Raw genomic sequence first — 23,456 nt, 5'->3', positions numbered from 1 at the left:
CGAGTTTCTTCTCCTGGGGCGATCTCCGCCGCCGTCGAGGTCCTTGCTTCCCTGTCACCGATTAACCCCTCTCTCGCCCGAGCTTGCTTTGGGGGCGGCCACCCAGGCTGTCCTCACGCCCGTGACAAGGGAAGGGGCCGGTGGAATTAGGGTTCCACAATCGACCCGATCTGTTTCTTCGGGTGAGAGATCTAATGGCGGCTTCCGGAGACTCGAGCTCTTCGAGAACAAGTGAACTTGAGCAGATGATAAGGAGCTGGGACTGAGGGAAGAGGATTTGGATGATGTGATCTTCGACGAGCAAACTGCGCAGCCGGAGGGGCCAAGATGGACAGCCCTAGCTAGGGTTAACACCACAAAGACCTACAGCCAGACTTGGTTTTACAGAAACATGAGAGCAGCGTGGGACATCGCACAGGAGGCTAGGTTCAAACCTCTTGAGGAAAACCTGTACCTGATCCAGTTCACTTGCCTTGGTGATTTGGAGAGGGTCATGAACGAGGGTCCATGGAACTTCAGGGGAGATGCGGTGATTCTATTACCGTATGATGGAATCTCGAAGCCTTCCACTGTTAAGCTTGAGACAATCGACATATGGATCCAAATCCATAATGTACCAGAACTGTATGCCCATATGGTGACTCTGCTGGCTGCGAAAGTGGGGGAAGTTTTGTTTTTCAGAACCAAACTCTCATGATTTTGTTGGAAACTTTCATCGAGTATGGGTCAGAATCAATGTCTACAAACCCCTCAAGAATGCGGTTTCGATGATAAGATAGGGGAAGAGGCAGATTTACAGAGTTAAGTATGAGAAGTTACCTGACTGGTGCGCGGTGTGTGGCATGCTAGGCCACCAATTTAAGGAACACGGTAGTGGTATTCACCCCCCATCGGCCCTGGTGTTCAAGGATCTTCGTGCCAGCTGGGCTATGCGTACAGGACGAGGTCCGGGGGAAGGAAGGAGCCAGAGAGGGGGACGTAGAGGTGGCCGATCAGGTGGTCGCTCGAGTGGGCGCTCCGAGGGAGGCCGAGGCAACATGACAGACTCTCTTAGCGCATACCATGTTCACGTGGACCCGAGAAAGGTGGGTACTGATGCAGATATGGAGGAGGGGAGCAGAAAGAGGAATGCGGGAAACGAGCTGGGGGCTAAGGATGCCATGCCACAACAAGTCTCTGAAACAGCAGAGGCCAACATGAACTCTCTTGCTATTGTTCCGGCGGGCTTGACGGCTGCGAGTCCACCACCACAAAGGGACCTGAGGAGAACCAAGAAGACGGGCGAGGACTCAGAGGGTGTAATCTCAACAGTGAAGAATTTGGCGGGCTCCTTCGAGGAGCACCGCCGTGCCCAATGAGTGCGCTTTGTTGGAACTGTCAGGGAGTGGGCAATGCCATGACAGTTCGAGAGGTTCGCGAGTTTGCGAACAAATTTGCCCCTACCCTCTTATGCATTGTTGAAACTCAGCTAGAAAACACGAGGGTAGAAGCGCTAGCAGGCACCTTTGGTTATGATAATAGTTTTGCAATTGATAGTCGTGGTAGAAGTGGAGGTATTGGCATTTTTTGGAATAATGAAATAAAATTGGAAATTCATGGTTATTCGGACTACCATGTTGATTGCTCGATTGTGGAGGTGGGCCATGATCCATGGAGAGCTACAGTGGTTTATGGTGAGGCGCAAACACATCTTCGATATAAAACGTGGAATACACTGAAAAACATCAGTACTTTGAGTAGCCTCCCTTGGCTTTGCATTGGTGATTTTAACGAAGTATTGCGTCCCGATGAACATGAAGGGGTTGGAGAAAGGAGCAATGCACAGATACAACATTTCCTTGATGCGGTTGATGTCTGCATGTTGCTAGACATCGGCTATTCGGGCCGTTTCTGGACCTTTGAAAAGAAAGTAAGGGGAGGATCCTATACTAAGGTCCGGCTGGATCGTGCTTTTGCCAATGCGGATTGGTGAGCAAGGTTCCCACTTGCTGACTTGACACATCTCACAGCAGCATCTTCTGACCACAGTCACATTCTGATGCGACTTAACAGAGAGCAGCCTAGCAGCCGGCAGCCAAAACCCTTCCGGTACGAGGTAATGTGGGAAGGACACGAATCATGGAGCGAAACCATTAACTCGGCATGGACATGTGGGGGATCAACAACAAAGTGGAGGAGCTGCGAGCTAAACTGCAAGCAATATCTCATGACTTGGGGCGCTGGAACAATGAGACCTTTGGGAATGTTCGGAAAGAGATTAAAAGGCTGAAAACAGAGCTGGAGAAGCTTCATGCTGACCCAAACCGAACGGCTCCCTCCCATGTTGAGCTGAAGATAAATGAAAATCTAGTGGAACTCAACCATCGGGAGGAGATTTTATGGAGGCAGCAGTCCAGGATAGAGTGGCTAACATCGGGCGATAGAAACACAAAGTTTTTCCACTTGAGAGCAAGCATACAGAGAAAGAAGAACATGATAAAGGCCCTTCAAAACTCTCTTGGTGTCATGTCAGATGATCCGGAGGAACTTAAAGCATTGGTACAAGAATTTTATGAAACTCTGTATACTTCAAAGGGTGTGAACAATATGGAAGCGGTCCTCAATTGTGTACCAACCAAAGTTACCGATGAGATGAACCAGTTACTCACTGCACCATACAAGGGAGAAGAAGTAAAAGCAGCCCTGTTTTAGATGTTCCCCACCAAAGCACCGGGACCCGACGGATTTCCAGCTCATTTCTATCAGCATCATTGGGATCTGTGCGGTGCCGAGGTGACAAAGGCGGTCCTCAGGATAATTCGGGGAGAGGATAGTCCACAAAGCATTAATGACACGGTCTTGGTTCTTATCCCTAAGGTAATGAACCCTTCCATGCTCACTCTTGATAACCCACAAGTATAGGGGATCGCAACAGTTTTCGATAAGTAAGAGTGTCGAACCCAACGAGGAGCTAAAGGTAGAACAAATATTCCCTCAAGTTCTATCGACCACCGATACAACTCTACGCACGCTTGACGTTCGCTTTACCTAGAAAAAGTATGAAACTAGAAGTACTTTGTAGGTGTTTTGGATAGGTTTGCAAGATAATAAAGAGAGCGTAAATATAAAGTAGGGGCTGTTTAGATAAAGACACAACTAAGTTAGTTTTAGTAAAGAGCTTTTTGTTACGAGAAAGTTATTTGTCTTTAGGCAATCGATAACTAGACCGGTAATCATTATTGCAATTTTATATGAGGGAGAGGCATAAGCTAACATACTTTCTCTACTTGGATCATATGCACTTATGATTGGAACTCTGGCAAGCATCCGCAACTACTAAAGATCATTAAGGTAAAACTCAACGATAGCATTAAAGCATCAAGTCCTCTTTATCCCATACGCAAACAACCCCCTTACTCGGGTTTGTGTTTCAGTCACTCACGCAACCCACTATAAGCGAATCATGAACGTATTGCAACACCCTACAGCGGAGATCCCTCACGCTTGTGCGACACAGAGAGCACCATAGGACAACACCAATAATAAAATATGCAACTCAAACCAAACTTGATCATCAAATAGCCCATAGGACAAAACGGATCTACTCAAACATCATAGGATAGCCATACATCATTGGGAAATAATATATAGCGTTGAGCACCATGTTTAAGTAGATATTATAGCGGGTAAGAGAGAGGTTACCCCGCTGCATAGAGGAGGGAAGAGTTGGTGATGATGGCGGTGAAGTTGTTGGTGAAGATTGCGGTGATGATGATGACCCCCGGTGGCACTCCGGTGCCACCGGGAGTGAGGGAGAGAGAGCCTCCCTCCGTCTTTTTCTTCCTCGACCTCCTCCCTAGATGGGAGAAGGGTTTCCCCTCCGGTCCTTGGCCTCCGTGGCATGGGAGGGGCGAGATCCCCTCCGAGATTGGATCCGCCTCTCTGTCTCTCTCTGTTTCTGCGTTCTCAGATTCTTCCCTTTCACCGTTTCTTATATTCCCGGAGATCCGTAACTCCGATTGGGCTGAAATTTTAACACGGTCTCTATCCGGATATTAGCTTTCTTGCAGCGAAAGAAGGGCATCAACCGTCTTACGGGGTGGCCACGAGGGTCAGTGGCGCGCCCCCTGCCTCGTGGACCCCTCGGGCATCGTCTCGCGTGGATTTTTCTTCCCCAAAATCATATATATTCCCAAAAAAAATCTCTGTCAGTTTTTATCCCGTTTGGGCTCCGTTTGATATGGATGTTCTGTGAAACAAAAAACATGCAACAAATAGGAACTGGCACTGGGCACTGGATCAATATGTTAGTCCCAAAAAATAGTATAAAAAGTTGCCAAAAGTATATGAAAGTTGTAGAATATTGGCATGGAACAATCAAAAATTATAGATACGACGGAGACGTATCAGCATCCCCAAGCTTAATTCCTGCTCGTCCTCGAGTAGGTAAATGATAAAAAGATAATTTTTGATGTGGAATGCTACCTAGCATAATCTTGTTCACATATCTAATCATGGCATGAAAATTAAGATACGAGTGATTCAAAGCAATAGTCTATCATTTGACATAAAAACAATAATACTTCAAACCTACTAATAAAGCAACCATGTCTTTTCAAAATAACATGGCCAAAGAAAGTTATCCCTACAAAATCATATAGTCTGTCTATGCTCGATCTTCACCATGCAAAATATTCAAATCATGCACAACCCCGATGACAAGCCGAGCAATTGGTTCATACTTTTTAACGTGCTTCAGCTTTTTCAACCCTCATGCAATACATGAGCGTGAGCCATGAACATAGCACTATAGGTGGAATAGAATGGTGGTTGTGGAGAAGACAAAAAGGAGAAGATAGTCTCACATCAACTAGGCGTATCAACGGGCTATGGAGATGCCCATCAATAGATATCAATGGGAGTGAGTAGGGATTGCCATGCAACGGATGCATTAAGAGCTATAAGTGTATGAAAGCTCAAACTGAAAACTAAGTGGGTGTGCATCTCATGAAGACCTCGAGCATTTGAGGAAGCCCATCATCGGAATATACAAGCCAAGTTCTATAATGAAAATTCCCACTAGTATATGAAAGTGATAACTCAAGAGACTCTCTATATGAAGAACATGGTGCTACTTTGAAGCACAAGTGTGGTAAAAGGATAGTAACATTGCCCCTTTTATTTTTTTATTTGGCCTTTCTTTTTTTATTTGGCCTTTTTTTTTATTTGGCCTTTCTTTTTTTTATTTGGCCTTTCTTTTTTATTTGGCCTTTCCCTTTTTTTGGCCTTTCTCTTTTTTTTGGACAATGCTCTATTAATGATGATCATCACACTTTTATTTACTTACAACTCAATATTACAACTCGATACTAGAACAAAGATATGACTCTATATGAATGCCTCCGGCGGTGTACCGGGATGTGCAATGATCTAGCGTAGCAATGACATCAAAAAAATGGACAAGCCATGAAAACATCATGCTAGCTATCTTACGATCATGCGAAGCAATATGACAATGAATGCTCAAGTCATGTATATGATGATGATGGAAGTTGCATGGCAATATATCTTGGAATGGCTATGGGAATGCCATAATAGGTAGGTATGGTGGCTGTTTTGAGGAAGGTATATGATGGGTTTATGGTACCGGCGAAAGTTGTGCGATACTAGAAAAGCTAGCAATGGTGGAAGGGTGAGAGTGCGTATAATCCATGGACTCAACATTAGTCATTATGAACTCACATACTTATTGCAAAAGTTTATTAGCCCTCGAAGCAAAGTACTACTACGCATGCCCCTAGGGGGATAGATTGGTAGGAAAATACCATCGCTCGTCCCCGACCGCCACTCATAAGGAAGACAATCAATAAATACCGCATGCTCCAACTTCGTTACATAACGGTTCACCATACGTGCATGCTATGGGAATCACAAACCTCAACACAAGTATTTCTACTAATCCACAACTACCCACTAGCATGACTCTAATATCACCATCTTTATATCGCAAAACTATTGCAAGGAATCAAACATATCATATTCAGTGATCTACAAGTTTTATGTAGGATTTTATGACTAACCATGTGAATGACCAGTTCCTGTCATCTCTCTAAATAGATATAAGTGAAGCACGAGAGTTTAATTCTTTCTACAAAAGATATGCCCACTCTCTAACAAATATAAGTGAAGCAAAAGAGCATTCTACAAATGGCGGTTGTCTATGTAAAGAGAAACAGGCAATCCAAGATTCAAATGATATAAGTGAAGCACATGAAGCATTCTATAAAGCCGTACTCAAAAGATATAAGTGAAGTGCAAAGTGCATTCTATAAATCAACCAAGGTCTATCTCATACCAGCATGTTGCATAATAGAAAAATGAAAACTAATGCAAAAAGACGCTCCAAGATTGCACATATCGCATGAACGAAACGAATCCGAAAACATACTGATACTTGTTGAAGAAAGAGGGGATGCCTTCCGGGGCATCCCCAAGCTTAGACGCTTGAGTCTCCTTGAATATTTACTTGGGGTGCCTCGGGCATCCCCAAGCTTGATCTCTTGCCTCTCTTCCTTCTTCTCACATCGAGACCTTCTCGATCATCGAACACTTCATCCACACAAAACTTCAACAGAAAACTCGGTAAGATCCGTTAGTATAATAAAGCAAATCACTACTCTAAGTACTGTTACAAACCAGTTCATATTTTGTTTTTGCATTGTGTCAACTGTAATATAACTTTTTCATGGCTTAATCCACTGATATAAATTGATAGTTTCATCAAAACAAGCAAACTATGCATCAAAAACAGAATCTGTCTAAAACAGAACAGTCTGTAATAATCTGAACATTCACCATACTTTTGATACTTGAAAAATTCTACAAAAATTAGGAAAAAATAAACAATTTTTATATAAAGACATTTCGAAAAGAATCAGAACCATTTGATGTTCCAGCTAAAAATGTAAAATCGCGCACTACAGCCAAAGTTTCTGTCCTGCACCGTACAAACCATCAAGCAAAGTAAACATCGTAAAGGCAAACCTTGGCACATTATTTTTATAATACAATGGAATTGTACAAGGGAATAATTATTTTTGTTGAAAATTTTATGTAATCAAGATTCACAAAGTTGCCATGAGCATGAACAAAGTTCAAGGAGCTCTCCCACTTCAACAATGCTTGTCTTTCTCACTTTCACTTTCCTTTTTGAAAAAGTTTTGGGTTCCCCTCTCTATTTTATTTTGTTTTTAAACTATATAAAAGCACTCAACAGAAATAAATGACTCCCTAAAACTTCCGGGTTGTCTCCCTGGCAGCGCTTTCTTTAAAGCCATTAAGCTAGGCATATAGTGCTCAAATAGTGAATCCACCCGGATCCCAAGGTATATCAAAGCCAATTTTAATTAACAATGATTTTTAATTTAGTAGTGAGCAAAAAGTAACATATATCATGTAACAACGAAGTCTAAATCTCTTCCTATGCATCGGCATGTCATAAAAAAACAATTCATGCACACAAAGTAATGGCCAATGCATAGCATACGCAATTTCTTGCAATTTTATCATATTGGAAACATAGAGAGGTGGAGATATAGTTCCTCTCTCATAATAATTGCAATTAGGAGCAGCAAGCACATGCATATTATATTCATCAAAATCACCAAGTGCAACGGTAAAAGGCAACCCATCAATATAATCCTTAATAAGAGCAAACTTCTCCGATATAGTGTAGTCGGGAGAATTCAAAAAGATAATAGGACTATCATGTGTGGATGCAATAGCAACAATTTCATGTTTAACATAAGGAACTATAGCAAGTTCATCTCCATAAGCATAATTTATATTGGCATCTTGGCCACAAGCATAGCAAGCATCATCAAAAAGGGATGTTTCAAGAGAATCAACGGGATCATAACAATCATCATAGCAATCATCCTTCGGTAAGCACGAAGGGAAATTAAACAATGTATGATTTGAAGAGTTACTCTCATTAGAAGGTGGGCACGGGTGATCAATCCGATCATCCTCCTTTTGTTCTTCGCTCTCCTCCTCATCTTTTTCATCCAATGAGCTCACAGTTTCATCAACTTCTTCTTCCATAGATTCCTGTAAAATATTAGTCTCTTCTTGGACAGCGGAGACTTTCTCAATAAGTGCATTAATATCGGAATTGTATTCATAATTCTCATTGCAATATTTAAGGATAGCTAAATTTTTAGGTCTATAAACCGGATCATCAAAATCTTCAAACTCTTTAAACATAGATTCAATTTCATAAGCACCCATAAAAGCAACAAATTCTTCTATTTGTTCCACATCATAGTAATCATATATACCATTAGCATAAGAAGCTAAGGTTTTATTATCATTAAATTCGCATAAAAAGGGAAGGTGTGGAGCCTTCATCCTAGAGCAACAAGTATAATCATATCTCAAGCATAGTTGCCTAGCATACCAATTCAATATATGAATTTGATCCCATAATAGTTTCCCTTTTTGTGTCAAGCGATAATCCCTAAAGTATTCGCGTTGATCCAACGTTACTCCCATTACATAATTGAATGGGGTTTTCTCAGGATTATTAAAGTAGTACATAATATCTTTCACATAACCAGCATCGAGGGTTTTAGGAGGTTCCCCATCTCCATGAGCAGAAAGTACACCTAATTTTTTTTGGTATTTCATGTTCCATATCCATAACTAAAGATAAAGAACAACTAAGAAAAGCAAATAAAAATTACTTAGTGATAAAGCAAACAAGCACACACGAGAATATTCACCCCACGCTATTGCTCCCTGACAACGGCGCCAGAAAAAGGTCTTAATAACCCACAAGTATATGGGATCGCAACAGTTTTCGATAAGTAAGAGTGTCGAACCCAATGAGGAGCTAAAGGTAGAACAAATATTCCCTCAAGTTCTATCGACCACCGATACAACTCTACACACACTTGACGTTTGCTTTACCTAGAACAAGTATGAAACTAGAAGTACTTTGTAGGTATTTTTGGATAGGTTTGAAAGATAATAAAGAGAGCGTAAATAAAAAGTAGGGTTTGTATAGATAAAGACACAACTAAGTTAGTTTTAGTAAAGAGCTCTTTGTTACGAGAAAGTTATTTATCCCTAGGCAATCAATAACTAGACTGGTAATCATTATTGCAATTTTATATGAGGGAGAGGCATAAGCTAACATACTTTCTCTACTTGGATCATATGCACTTATGATTGGAACTCTAGCAAGCATTCGCAACTACTAAAGACCATTAAGGTAAAACCCAACCATAGCATTAAAGCATCAAGTCCTCTTTATCCCATACGCAAACAACCCCCTTACTCGGGTTTGTGTTTCAATTACTCACGCAACCCACTATAAGCGAATCATGAACATATTGCAACACCCTACAGCGGGGATCCCTCACGCTTGCGCGACACGGAGAGCACCATAGGACAGCACCAATAATAAAACATGCAACTCAAACCAATCTTGATCATCAAATAGCCCATAGGACAAAACGGATCTACTCAAACATCATAGGATAGCCATACATCATTGGGAAATAATATATAGCGTTGAGCACCATGTTTAAGTAGATATTACAGCGGGTAAGAGAGAGGTTACACTGCTGCATAGAGGGGGGAAGAGTTGGTGATGATGGCGGTGAAGTTGTTGGTGAAGATTGCGGTGATGATGATGACCCCCGGTGGCACTCCGGTGCCACCGGAAGCGAGGGAGAGAGCCCCCTCCTTCTACTTCATCCTTGACCTCCTCCCTAGATGGGAGAAGGGTTTCCCCTCTGGTCCTTGGCATCCATGTCTCGCCCCTCCGAGATTGGATCTGTCTCTCTGTCTCTCTCTGTTTCTGCGTTCTCAGATTCTTCCCTTTCACCGTTTCTTATATTCCCAGAGATCCGTAACTCCGATTGGGCTGAAATTTTAACACGATCTCTATCCGGATATTAGCTTTCTTGCGGCTAAAGAAGGACATCAACTGCCTTACGGTGTGGCCACGAGGGTCAGGGGTGCGCCTGCCTCCCTCGGGCGCGCCCCCCTGCCTCATGGCCCCCTCGGGCATCGTCTCGCGTGGATTTTTCTTCCCAAAAATCATATATATTCCCCAAAAAAATCTCTTATCCCGTGTGGACTCCGTTTGATATGGATATTCCGCGAAACAAAAAACATGCAACAAACAGGAACTGGCACTGGGCACTGGATCAATATGTTAGTCCCAAAAATAGTATAAAAGTTGCCAAAAGTATATGAAAGTTGTAGAATATTGGCATGGAACAATCAAAAATTATAGATACGACGAAGACGTATCACTCACTCAATTCCGACCAATCAGTTTATGTAACGTGTTCTATAAGATTGTGTCCAAGGTGATTGCGAACAGATTGAAGCAGATTCTTCCGGACATCATTTCAGAGGAGCAATCAGCCTTTGTGCCAGGCAGAAATATTATAGACAATATCATCAGTGCATACGAGTGTCTTCACTTTATGAAACGCAGCAGGGCCAAGGTTAATAGCTTCTGTGCCCTAAAACTCGATATGATGAAGGCATACGATAGACTTGAGTGGGATTATTTACATGCGATGATGATAAAGCTTGGCTTTGCTCCATCTTGGGTTCAGATAGTTATGAACATGGTGAGGCAGTTTCTTTTTCAGTACTCTTTAATGGTGAGAGACTCGACACCTTTTACCCATCCAGAGGTATTCAGCAGGGAGATCCGATATCCCCATATCCATTTTTAATCGCAGAAGAGGGCCTTTCGTGCCTACTAAAATCCAGTTCCTCGTTGTCTCAGCTAGAAGGGATCAAGGTGGCAGACACGGCTCTAGTCGTGAACTGAAGGAAATGTGCCCTAGAGGCAATAATAAAGTTATTATTTATTTCCTTATATCATGATAAATGTTTATTATTCATGCTAGAATTGTATTAACCGGAAACATAATACATGTGTGAATACATAGACAAACAGAGTGTCACTAGTATGCCTCTACTTGACTAGCTCGTTGATCAAAGAAGGTTATGTTTCCTAACCATAGACATGAGTTGTCATTTGATTAACGGGATCACATCATTAGGAGAATGATGTGATTGACTTGACCCATTCTGTTAGCTTAGCACTTGATCGTTTAGTTTGTTGCTATTGCTTTCTTCATGACTTATACATGTTCCTATGACTACGAGATTATGCAACTCCCGTTTACCGGAGGAACACTTTGTGTGCCACCAAACATCACAACGTAACTGGATGATTACAAAGGTGCTCTCAGGTGTCTCCGAAGGTACTTGTTGGGTTGGCGTATTTCGAGATTAGGATTTGTCACTCCGATTGTCGAAGAGGTATCTCTGGGCCCACTCGGTAATGCACATCACTATAAGCCTTGCAAGCATTGCAACTAATGAGTTAGTTGCGGGATGATGTATTACGGAACGAGTAAAGAGACTTGCCGGTAACGAGATTGAACTAGGTATTGAGATACCGACGATCAAATCTTAGGCAAGTAACATACCGATGACAAAGGGAATAACGAATGTTGTTATGCGGTTTGACCGATAGAGATCTTCGTGGAATATGTAGGAGCCAATATGAGCATCCAGGTTCCGCTATTGGTTATTGACCGGAGACGTGTCTCGGTCATGTCTACATAGTTCTTGAACCCGTAGGGTCCGCACGCTTAAAGTTCAATGACAGTTATATTATGAGTTTATGTGTTTTGATGTACCGAAGATAGTTCGGAGTCACGGATGAGATCGGGGACATGACGAGGAATCTCGAAATGGTCGAGACGTAAAGATCGATATATTGGACGACTATATTCGGACATCGGAAAGGTTGCGAGTGATTCGGGTATTTATCAGAGTACCTCGGAGTTATGGGAATTCGCTGGGGAGTGTATGGGCCTTATTGGGCTTTAGGGGAAAGAGAGAGAGGCAGGCCGCGCGCCCCCCAAGGCCTAGTCCGAATTGGACTAGGGGGAAGCGCTGCGCCCCCTCCTTCCTTCTCTTCTCTTTTCCCTTTCCTTCTCTCCTACTCCTACTACTTGGAAGGGCTCCTAGTTCTACTAGGAAAGGGGGAATCCTACTCCCGGTGGGAGTAGGACTCCCCTAGGGCACGCCATAGAGAGGGCCGGCCCCTCCCCTCCTGCACTCCTTTATATACGTGGCCAGGGGGCACCCCATTGACACAACAATTGATCGTTTGATCTTTTAGCCGTGTGCGGTGCCCCCCTCCACCATAATCCACCTCGATAATACTGTAGCGGTGCTTAGGCGAAGCCCTGCGTCGGTAGAACATCATCATCATCACCACGCCATCGTGCTGACAAAACTCTCCCTCAACACTTGGCTGGATTGGAGTTCGAGGGACGTCATCGGGCTGAACGTGTGCTGAACTCGGAGGTGCCGTACGTTCAGTACTTGATCGGTCAGATCGTGAAGACGTACGACTACATCAACCGCGTTGTGCTAACGCTTCCGCTTTCGGTCTACGAGCGTACATGGACAACACTCTCCCCTCTCGTTGCTATGCATCACCATGATCTTGCGTGTGCGTAGGAAAATTTTGAAATTACTACGTTCCCCAACGGTGGCATCCGAGCCAGGTTTTATGCGTAGATGTCATATGCACGAGTAGAACACAAGTGAGTTGTGGGCGATATAAGTCATACTGCTTACCAGCATGTCACACTTTGGTTCGGCGGTATTGTTGGATGAAGTGGCCTGGACCGACATTACTCGTATGCTTACGCGAGACTGGTTTTACCGCCGTGCTATGCACACAGGTGACTAGAGGGTGTCAGTTTCTCCAACCTTAGTTGAACCGAGTGTGGCTACGCCCGGTCCTTGAGAAGGTTAAAACAGCACTAACTTGACAAACTATCGTTGTGGTTTTGATGCGTAGGTAAGAACGGTTCTTGCTCAGCCCGTAGCAGCCACGTAAAACTTGCAACAACAAAGTAGAGGACGTCTAACTTGTTTTTGCAGGGCATGGTGTGATGTGATATGGTCAAGACGTGATGAGATATAAGTTGTTGTATAAGATGATCATGTTTTGTTGAAGTTATCGGCAACTGGCAGAAGCCTTATGGTTGTCTCTTTATTGCATAAGATGCAAATGCCAAATAATTGCTTTACTTTATTGCTATGCGATAGAAATAGTTGCAAGAGCAATAGTTGGCGAGACGACCATGTGACGACACATTGATATAGATCAAGATGATGGAGATCATGGTGTCATGCCTGTGACGATGGAAATCATGACGATGCTTTGGAGATGGAGATCAAAGGAACAAGATGATAATGGCCATATCATGTCACATATTTTGATTGCATGTGATGTTTATCTTTTATACATCTTATTTTGCTTAGTTCGATGGTAGCTTTATAAGATGATCTCTCACTAATTATCAAGGTACAAGTGTTCTCCCTGAGTATGCACCGTTGTGAAAGTTCTTCGTGCTGAGACACCACGTGATGATCGGGTGTGATAGGCTCTACGTTCAAATACAACGGGTGCAAAATAGTTGCACACGCGGAATACTCAGGTTAAACTTGACGAGCCTAGCATATAACAGATATGGCCTCGGAACATTGAGACCGAAAGGTCGAGCATGAATCATATAGTAGATATGATCAACATAGTGATGTTCACCATTGAAACTACTCCATCTCACGTGATGATCGGACATGGTTTAGTTGATATGGATCACGTGATCACTTAGAGGATTAGAGAGATGTCTATCTAAGTGGGAGTTCTTAAGCAATATGATTAATTGAACTTAAATTTATCATGAACTTAGTCCTGGTAGTATTAGCATATCTATGTTGTAGATCAATAGCTCGCGTCTAGCTCCCCTGTTTTATTTTTGATATGTTCCTAGAGAAAACTAAGTTGAAAGATGTTAGTAGAAATGATGCGGATTGGATCCGTGATCTGAGGTTTATCCTCATTGCTGCACAGAAGAATTATGTCCTTGATGCACCGCTAGGTGACAAACCTATTGCAGGAGCAGATGCAGATGTTATGAACATTTGGCTAGCTCAATATGATGACTACTTGATAGTTTAGTGCACCATGCTTAAACGGCTTAGAATCGGGACTTCAAAGACGTTTTGAACGTCATGGACCATATGAGATGTTCCAGGAGTTGAAGTTAATATTTCAAGCAAATACCCGAGTTGAGAGATATGAAGTCTCCAACAAGTTCTATAGCTAAAAGATGGAGGAGAATAGCTCAAGCAGTGAGCATGTGCTCAGATTGTCTGGGTACTACAATCGCTTGAATCAAGTGGGAGTTAATCTTCCAGATAAAATAGTGATTGACAATATTCTCTAGTCACCGTCACCAAGTTAGTAGAACTTCGTGATGAACTATAATATGCAAGGGATAACGGAAACGATTCCCAAGTTCTTCGTGATGCTGAAATCGACGAAGGTAGAAATCAAGAAAAGCATCAAGTGTTGATGGTAAACAAAATCACTAGTTTCAAGTAAAGGGACAAAGGGAATAAAGGGGAACTTCAATAAGAACGGCAAGCAAGTTGCTGCTCAAGTGAAAAAACCCAAGTCTGTACCTAAGCCTGAAACTGAGTGCTTCTACTTCAAAGGGACTAGTCACTGGAAGCGGAACTACCCCAAGTAATTGGCGGATAAGAAGGATGGCAAAGTGAACATAGCTATATTTGATATACATGTTATTGATGTGTACTTTACTAGTGTTTATAGCAACCCCTCAGTATTCGATACTAGTTCAGTTGCTAAGAATAGTAACTCGAAACGGGAGTTGCAGAATGAACAAAGACTAGTTAAGGGTGAAGTGACGATGTGTATTGGAAATGGTTCCAAGATTGATATGATCATCATCGCACACTCCCTATACTTTCGGGATTAGTGTTAAACCTAAAATAGATGTTATTTAGTGTTTGCGTTGAGCATGAATATGATTGGATCATGTTTATTGCAATACGGTTATTCATGTAAGTTAGAGAATAAATGTTGTTCTGTTTACATGAATAAAACCTTCTATGGTCATACACCCAATGAAAATGGTTTGTTGGATCTCGATCGTGGTGATACACATTTTCATAATATTGAAGCCAAAAGATGCAAAGTTAATAATGATAGTGCAACTTATGTGTGGCACTGCCGTTTAGGTCATATTGGTGTAAAGCGCATGAAGAAAATCCATGCTAATGGGCTTTTGGAATCACTTGATTATGAATCAGTTGATGCTTGCGAACCATGCCTCATGGGCAAGATGACTAAGACTCCGTTCTCCGGAACAATGCAGCGAGCAAATGACTTATTGGAAATAATACATACTAATGTATGCAATCCGATGAGTTTTGAGGCTCGCGGCGGGTATCGTTATTTTCTGACCTTCACAGATGGATTGAGCAGATATGAGTATATCTACTTGATGAAACACAAGTCTGAAACATTTGAAAAGTTCAAAGAATTTCAGAGTGAAGTGGAGAATCATCGTAACAAAAATAAAAGTTTCTACGATATGATCGCAGAAGTAAAATATTTGAGTTACGAGTTTGGCTTTCAGTTAAAACAATGTGAAATAGTTTCACTACTCACGCCACCTGGAACACAACAGTGTAATGGTGTGTTCGAACGTCATAAACGTACTTTATTAGATATGGTGCGATCTATGATGTCTCTTACCGATTTACCACTATCATTTTGGGGTTATGCATTAGAGACAGCTACATTCACGTTAAATAGGGCACCATCTAAATATGTTGACACGACACCGTATGAACTATGGTTTGGCAAGAAACCTAAGCCGTCATTTCATAAAGTTTGAGGTTGCAATGCTTATGTGAAAAAGTTTCAACCTGATAAACTCAAACCCAAATCGGAGAAGTGCGTCTTCATAGGATACCCAAAAGAAAATGTTGGGTACACCTTCTATCACAGATCCGAAGGCAAGATATTCATTGCTGAGAATGGATCCTTTCTAGAGAAGGAGTTTCTCTCGAAGGAAGTGAGTGGGAGGAAAGTAGAACTTGATGAGGTAACTGTACCTAATCCCTTATTGGAAAGTAGTTCATCACAGAAATCTGTTCCTGTGACTACTACACCAATTAGTGAGGAAGCTAATGATGATGATCATGTAACTTCAGATCAAGTTACTACCGAACCTCATAGGTAAACCAGAGTGAGACCCGCACTAGAGTGGTACGGTAATCCTGTTCTGGAGGTCATGTTACTTGACCATGATGAACCTACGAACTATGAGGAAGCAATGATGAGCCCAGATTCCGCGAAATGGCTTGAGGCCATGAAATCTGAGATGAGATCCATGTATAAGAACAAAGTATGGAATTTGATTGACTTGCCCAAAGATCGGCGAGCCATTGAGATTAAATGGATCTTCAAGAGGAAGACAGACGCTGATAGTAGTGTTACTATCTACAAAGCTAGAATTGTCGCAAAAGGTTTTCGACAAGTTTAAGGTGTTGACTATGATGAGAGTTTCTCACTCGTATCTATGCTTAAGTCTGTCCGAATCATGTTAGCAATTGCCACATTTTATGAAATCTGGCAAATGGGTAAACAAAACTACATTCCTTAATGGATTTATTAAAGAATAGTTGTATATGATGCAACAAGAAAGTTTTGTCAATCCTAAAGGTGCTAACAAAATATGCAAGCTCCAGCGATCCATCTATGGACTGGTGCAAGCATCTCGGAGTTGGAATATACGCTTTAATAAGTTGATCAAAGCATATAGTTTTATACAGACTTGCGGTGAATCCTGTATTCACAAGGAAGTGAGTGGGAGCACTACAGCATTACTGATAAGTATATGTGAATGACATATTGTTGATCGGAGATAATGTAGAATTATTCTGCAAAGCATAACTGAGTGTTTGAAAGGAGTTTTTCAAAGAAAGACCTCGGTGAAGCTGCTTACATATTGAGCATCAAGATCTATATAGATAGATCAAGACGCTTCATAAGTTTTTCAATGAGTACATACATTGACAAAATTCTGAAGTAGTTCAAAATGGAACAGTCAAAGAAAGAGTTCTTGCCTGTGTTACAAGGTGTGAAACTGAGTAAGACTCAAAGCCCGACCACGGCAGAAGATAGAAAGAGAATGAAAGTCATTCCCTATGCCTTGGCCATAGGTTCTATAAAATATGCCATGATGTGTACCAGATCTATTGTATACCCTATACTGTTTTTGGCAAGGGAGCACAATAGTGATCTAGGAGTAGATCACTGGACAGCGGTCAAAATTAACCTTAGTGGAATAAGGATATGTTTCTCGATTATGGAGGTGACAAAAAGGTTCGTCGTAAAGGGTTACGTCGATGCAAATTTCGACACTGATTCAAATGACTCTAAATCTCAATCTGGATACATATTGAAAGTGGGAGTAATTAGCTAGAGTAGCTCCGTGCAGAGCATTGTTGACATAGAAATTTGCAAAATACTTACGGATCTGAATGTGGCAGACCCGTTGACTAAACTTCTCTCACAAGCAAAACATGATCACACCTTAGTACTCTTTGGGTGTTAATCACATAGCGATGTGAACTAGATTATTGACTCTAGTAAACCCTTTGGGTGTTGGTCACAAGTAGATGTGAACTATGGGTGTTAATCACATGGTGATGTGAACTATTGGTATTAAATCACATGGCAATGTGAACTAGATTATTGACTCTAGTGCAAGTGAGAGACTGAAGGAAATATGCCCTAGAGGCAATAATAAAGTTATTATTTATTTCCTTATATCATGATAAATGTTTATTATTCATGCTAGAATTGTATTAACCGGAAACATAATACATGTGTGAATACCTAGACAAACAGAGTGTCACTAGTATGCCTCTACTTGACTAGCTCGTTGATCAAAAAAGGTTATGTTTCCTAACCATAGACATGAGTTGTATTTGATTAACGGGATCACATCATTAGGAGAATGATGTGATTGACTTGACCCATTCCGTTAGCTTAGTACTTGATCGTTTAGTTTGTTGCTATTGCTTTCTTCCTGACTTATACATGTTCCTTTGACTATGAGATTATGCAACTCCCGTTTACCGGAGGAACACTTTGTGTGCCACCAACGTCACAACGTAATTGGGTGATTATAAAGGTGCTCTACAGGTGTCTCTGAAGGTACTTGTTGGGTTGGCGTATTTCGAGATTAGGATTTGTCACTCTGATTGTCAGAGAGGTATCTCTGGGCCCACTCGGTAATGCACATCACTATAAGCCTTGCAAACATTGCAACTAATGAGTTAGTTGCGGGATGATGTATTACGGAACGAGTAAAGAGACTTGCCGGTAACGAGATTGAACTAGGTATTGAGATACCGACGATCGAATCACAGGCAAGTAACATACCGATGACAAAGGGAACAACCTATGTTGTTATGCGGTTTGACTGATAAAGATCTTCGTAGAATATGTAGGAGCCAATATGAGCATACAGGTTCCGCTATTGGTTATTGACTGGAGACGTGTCTCGGTCATGTCTACATAGTTCTCGAACCCGTAGGGTCCGCACGCTTAAAGTTCGATGACGGTTATATTATGAGTTTATGTGTTTTGATGTACCGAAGGTAGTTAGGAATCTCGGATGAGATCGGGGACATGACGAGGAGTCTCGAAATGGTCGAGACATAAAGATCGATATATTGGACGACTATATTTGGACATCGGAAAGGTTCCGAGTGAGTCGGGTATTTATCGGAGTACCGGGGAGTTACGGGAATTCGTCGGGGAGTGTATGGGCCTTATTGGGCTTTAGGGGAAAGAGAGAGAGGTAGGCTGCGCGCCCCCCAAGGCCTAGTCCGAATTGGACTAGGGGGAAGGGCTGCGCCCCCTCCTTCCTTCTCTTCTCTTTTCCCTTTCCTTCTCTCCTACTCCTACTACTTGGAAGGGCTCCTAGTTCTACTAGGAAAGGGGGAATCCTACTCCCGGTGGGAGTAGGACTCCCCTAGGGCACGCCATAGAGAGAGCCGGCCCCTCCCCTCCTGCACTCCTTTATATACGTGGCCAGGGGGCACCCCATAGACACAACAATTGATCGTTTGATCTTTTAGCCGTGTGCGGTGCCCCCTCCACCATAATCCACCTCGATAATACTGTAGCGGTGCTTAGGCGAAGCCCTGCGTTGGTAGAACATCATCATCGTCACCACGCCGTCGTGCTGACGAAACTCTCCCTCAACACTCGGCTGGATCGGAGTTCGAGGGACGACATCGGGTTGAACGTGTGCTGAACTCGGAGGTGCCGTACGTTCGGTACTTGATCGGTCGGATCGTGAAGACGTACGACTACATCAACCGTGTTGTGCTAACGCTTCCACTTTCGGTCTATGAGGGTACGTGGACAACACTCTCCCCTCTCGTTGCTATGCATCACCATGATCTTGCGTGTGCGTAGGAAATTTTTGAAATTACTACGTTCCCCAACATGAACCACCTCGTTTTTGCCGACGATAGCCTGGTGATGTTTAAATCAAGCGTTGAAGGGGCTATCGCAGCATCAAACTTGTTGGAACGGTACTATATGGCATCAGGACAGCGGATAAATCATGAGAAATATTCTATCTTTTTTAGTCGAGGTTGCCCACAGGTCATGAGAAATAGTATCAAGAAACTTTGAATGTGCAGAATGAATCTCTCAGTGATAGGTACTTGGGGATGCCTACTGATGTTGGGCATGCAAAGAATGGCACTTTCCGATATCTGAGAGATCAAGTGTGGGAGAAAAATCAGAGGGTGGATGAAAAAACTTTTGTCTGCAGCAGGAAAGGAAGTGCTCATTAAGTAAGTGGCGTAGTCTATACCAGTTTTTTCTATGTCATGTTTCCGCCTCCCAAGAAGCTTATGCGAGAACGTCACATCGCTGATCAGACAATTTTGGTGGGGAAGCAAACATGGGAAGCGCAAGCCAAGCTGGGTAGTCTGGGACGAGATGACAAAGCCAAAACACCTTGGTGGGCTCGGCTTTAGGGACTTGGAGATTTTCAACCTTGCCCTACTGTCGAAACAGACATGGAGGATGCTTCAAAACCCCACATCGCTGAGCGCCCGCATCCTCAAGGGGGTCTATTTCCCAGATGATTCTCTGTTTGAAGCTCGGTTGGGTAGTCATCCTTCACAAATTTGGCGAGCTATCTTGGATGGGCGAGACATAATGGTGCAGGGACTAGTGAGGAGAATAGGGAACGGGGAAACCATGGATATATGGCATGACAACTGGCTGCCCCGCACGGTAATGAGGAGACCGATAACATCTCTGGTTCATGATCCACCTCACCTAGTGTAAGAACTTATCAACCACACCACATGCTCTTGGAATGAACAGCTTGTTCGGGCAACCTTTATTCCACTTGATGCGGAGACAACCTTACAAATTCATCTTTGCACTAGACAAATTGAGGATTTTTGGGCCTGGAGTGAGGACAGAAGAGGCATCTTCTCGGTAAGAACTGCTTACCGTATGATTCACCAGAAGAAACTAAGCAGAGAAGTCTGGTTGTATGAGCAAGGAGGGTCATCTCATTCACATGGAGATAGTGAGGGATGGACTAAACTCTGGGGGATTAGAGTACCCTCGAAGCTAAAGATTTTCCTATGGAGATTGGCGAAGAACACCACCCCGACTGCGGCACTTTTACATCACCGTAATATGGTGGACACACCTGCGTGTTGCCTTTGCGGAGCAGAAGATACTTGGAGGCATGCTTTGTTACACTGCACAGTCTCCCGAAGCATGTGGGCAATGTCTTTTGAGCAGATCATCGATGTATTGAGCAGGAACGAAGAAACTGATGCAAAGAGTTGGCTCTTTTCCATGCACAATGCTTTATCGCAGGAGGAGTTTACTACCCTGGTGGTTACACTTTGGGCATTGTGGGGTGCTCGTCGCAAGGCGATCCATGAGCAAATTTATCAAAGTCCTTTTTCAGTCCATGCTTTCGTTCAATCTTACATCAATGAGCTTAAGGCTGTTCAATCAGTCACGACGAGGCAAACTGGCGTTCCTGTGCAGCGACCAATGGGCTGGATCGCCCCACCGGCGGGGCTGACAAAAATAAATGTTGATGCTGCAGTGGGGAGGGGAAGGAAACATGGAGCTGTTGCGGCCATATCGAGAGACTTAACTGGCTTTTTGGGGGGCATCGGCAGTGGTTTTCGGTGGCATATCTGATCCAGCGACACTCGAATGCTTGGCGATCAGGGAGGCACTAGCCTTCGCTGATGATCTGAATGTGGCAAACATACAAGTGGCGTCGGACTCGAAGGTGGTGGTTGACGACATCCGAGAGAAGAACCCAACGGCGTATGGAGCGATTATACATGAAATAATAGAGCATAGTTCAACTTTCCACTTGTGTAATTTTTGTCATGAATTTAGGAGCTCAAATATCGAGGCTCACAAGCTCGCGAAGCATGCTTTATCCCTTCCAGCTGGCCGACATGTTTGGTTGGGTCAGCCGAACGGGCTCTCTTTCGTCCATGTAAACATTGTGACGTCATAAATAAAGCTTCGGAGTTTGTCTAAAAAAAGATAAAATCACTAATTCGGGAGTACTCCAACCTTCACAGGTTGCGTTGTGTGCCACTTGTCGCAACCTGTGAGTTTTTTTAAGATCCGTTTATTTTAATATATTTTATCTTTTAAACCCTGTGTCCAAATCTTCAATCATTTTCATCCTTGGATTCCTCACGCCGAGATCTTCAAAACTATATCCATGTTGATTGGTTTTGATGAAAAAAATATTCTCATAAAAATCAGACGAAAAAACAATGCCTCTCGAGGAAAAAAAGAAAAAAGAAAACGCGTTATTTTCGTTTCCGAGAGGCACGGCCGTGCCTCTCGCGGAAGCAAATCTATGCCGCTCGCGGAAACAAATCTGTGCCTCTCGAGAAAGCAAAACCATGCCTCTGATGGAAAGGAAAAAAAATACAGAAAACATGTTTTTTTCGTTTTCAGGAGGCCGTGCCTCTCGCGGAAGCAAAATCCTGCCTCTCGTGAAAGTAAAACCGTAACTCTCGGGAAGTAAAAAACATGTTTTTTATTTCCAAGAGGCACGGCTGTACCTCTCACGGAAGCAAATCATGGCATTTTCACGCAATTTTCAATAAACTTATTTGGTCGAAAAGGTAAAAAAGACCAGTGAAAAACCAGAAAGCAAAAAAAACGGGAAAACATCTAAAAAGCCGAAAACACGCAAAATTCGAGGGAACACACAGAACGCGACACGTGGCGGCGACAAAAAGCCCGCCAAATGACGCGCTCTCAGCCCACCCCAAATGACTCTTTTGACAGGCTGCGAACGAGCTCTCCTTAGCTAGTTGCTCCCGGTTTCAAGCCTCGCCCAACATTGATCAGGTTTAATACGGGCTTGGGCGTCTGGCAAAATTCTAGGGTGTTCCATGGACAACCCTATTGCTACATCATCTAGCAGTTGCAATAGTCGGCGACTTTGTAAATTTTAAGATGAATATGCCGTCTTGGTCTTTCGGATGTGTTCATAGGGGTAGAGTGAGTGTATGCGCGCGTATATGAGCGCTTTGCATCCGTACTGTGTTAAAAAAATAGTCGGAGCTTGGAAGTCGGCGCATCTCCTATTTGGCGCTTAAGCCACGGCCAATCCAGTAGTGCTCCGCTCAGCTTACTTTTCTTTCTATCGCTCGCGCCAGATTCTAAATAACTATCAGCAATTGTTGGCTAAAAGGACACCAGATCTCGGATTTTTTGACAGACTTGAAAAGTTCACGAACAGTAAAATATTTATGGATTTTAAGAAGATGTAAACAAATTTCGAAAAATGATTAAGAAAAACATTCAAATTAAAAAATCATGAATTTGAAAAATGCACAACAATTTGTTCCTTTTGATTTTAGAGAACTTAAAAATCACTATTTTTAAAAAATGTTCATGTGTTCTTTAACATTTTTTAAGAATTTTGTTAATATTCATTAGCTTCAAAAATTTAGATATTTTAAGAAATATTTAGGAATTTGAGAAAACGTTTTTCACATTGTAAAGATATTTATAATTTTTTTATTTAAAATTTTAAAATAAGTAAGAAAAATAGAAAAACAACATGAAAAAGAAAATCAGTAAACCATAAACAAACAAGGAAAATAAAAAATCAGCCAGAAGTTTCTTTAAGTTTCCCATTAGGTGTGTGCGCATTTCACCATTAGCGAACTATTTAGGATATTCCAAATATACCACCATTATTATTCCACATGAACACGTCTTGTGGACATGGCAAGTAGTACTTGGGCATCTACAATGCAAGACCGCTTAATTAGGCACTTAGACAATAAAAATAATTAATTATGGAACTTGCGTCGGTGTGGGAGTTTGTTTTCCCAACGGAGCAGCGCCTAATCGAGCGCTAACATAATTCCTTTACACGTGCAAAAAATGGATAACGCTCGTTAAAAAAGGCTCGTACGGAAGAAAT

The sequence above is a fragment of the Triticum urartu genome, chromosome 3 (genome assembly GCF_003073215.2).
Source record: "Triticum urartu cultivar G1812 chromosome 3, Tu2.1, whole genome shotgun sequence".
Lineage (NCBI taxonomy): Eukaryota > Viridiplantae > Streptophyta > Magnoliopsida > Poales > Poaceae > Triticum > Triticum urartu.
Note: the sequence above shows the minus strand (reverse complement) of the source record.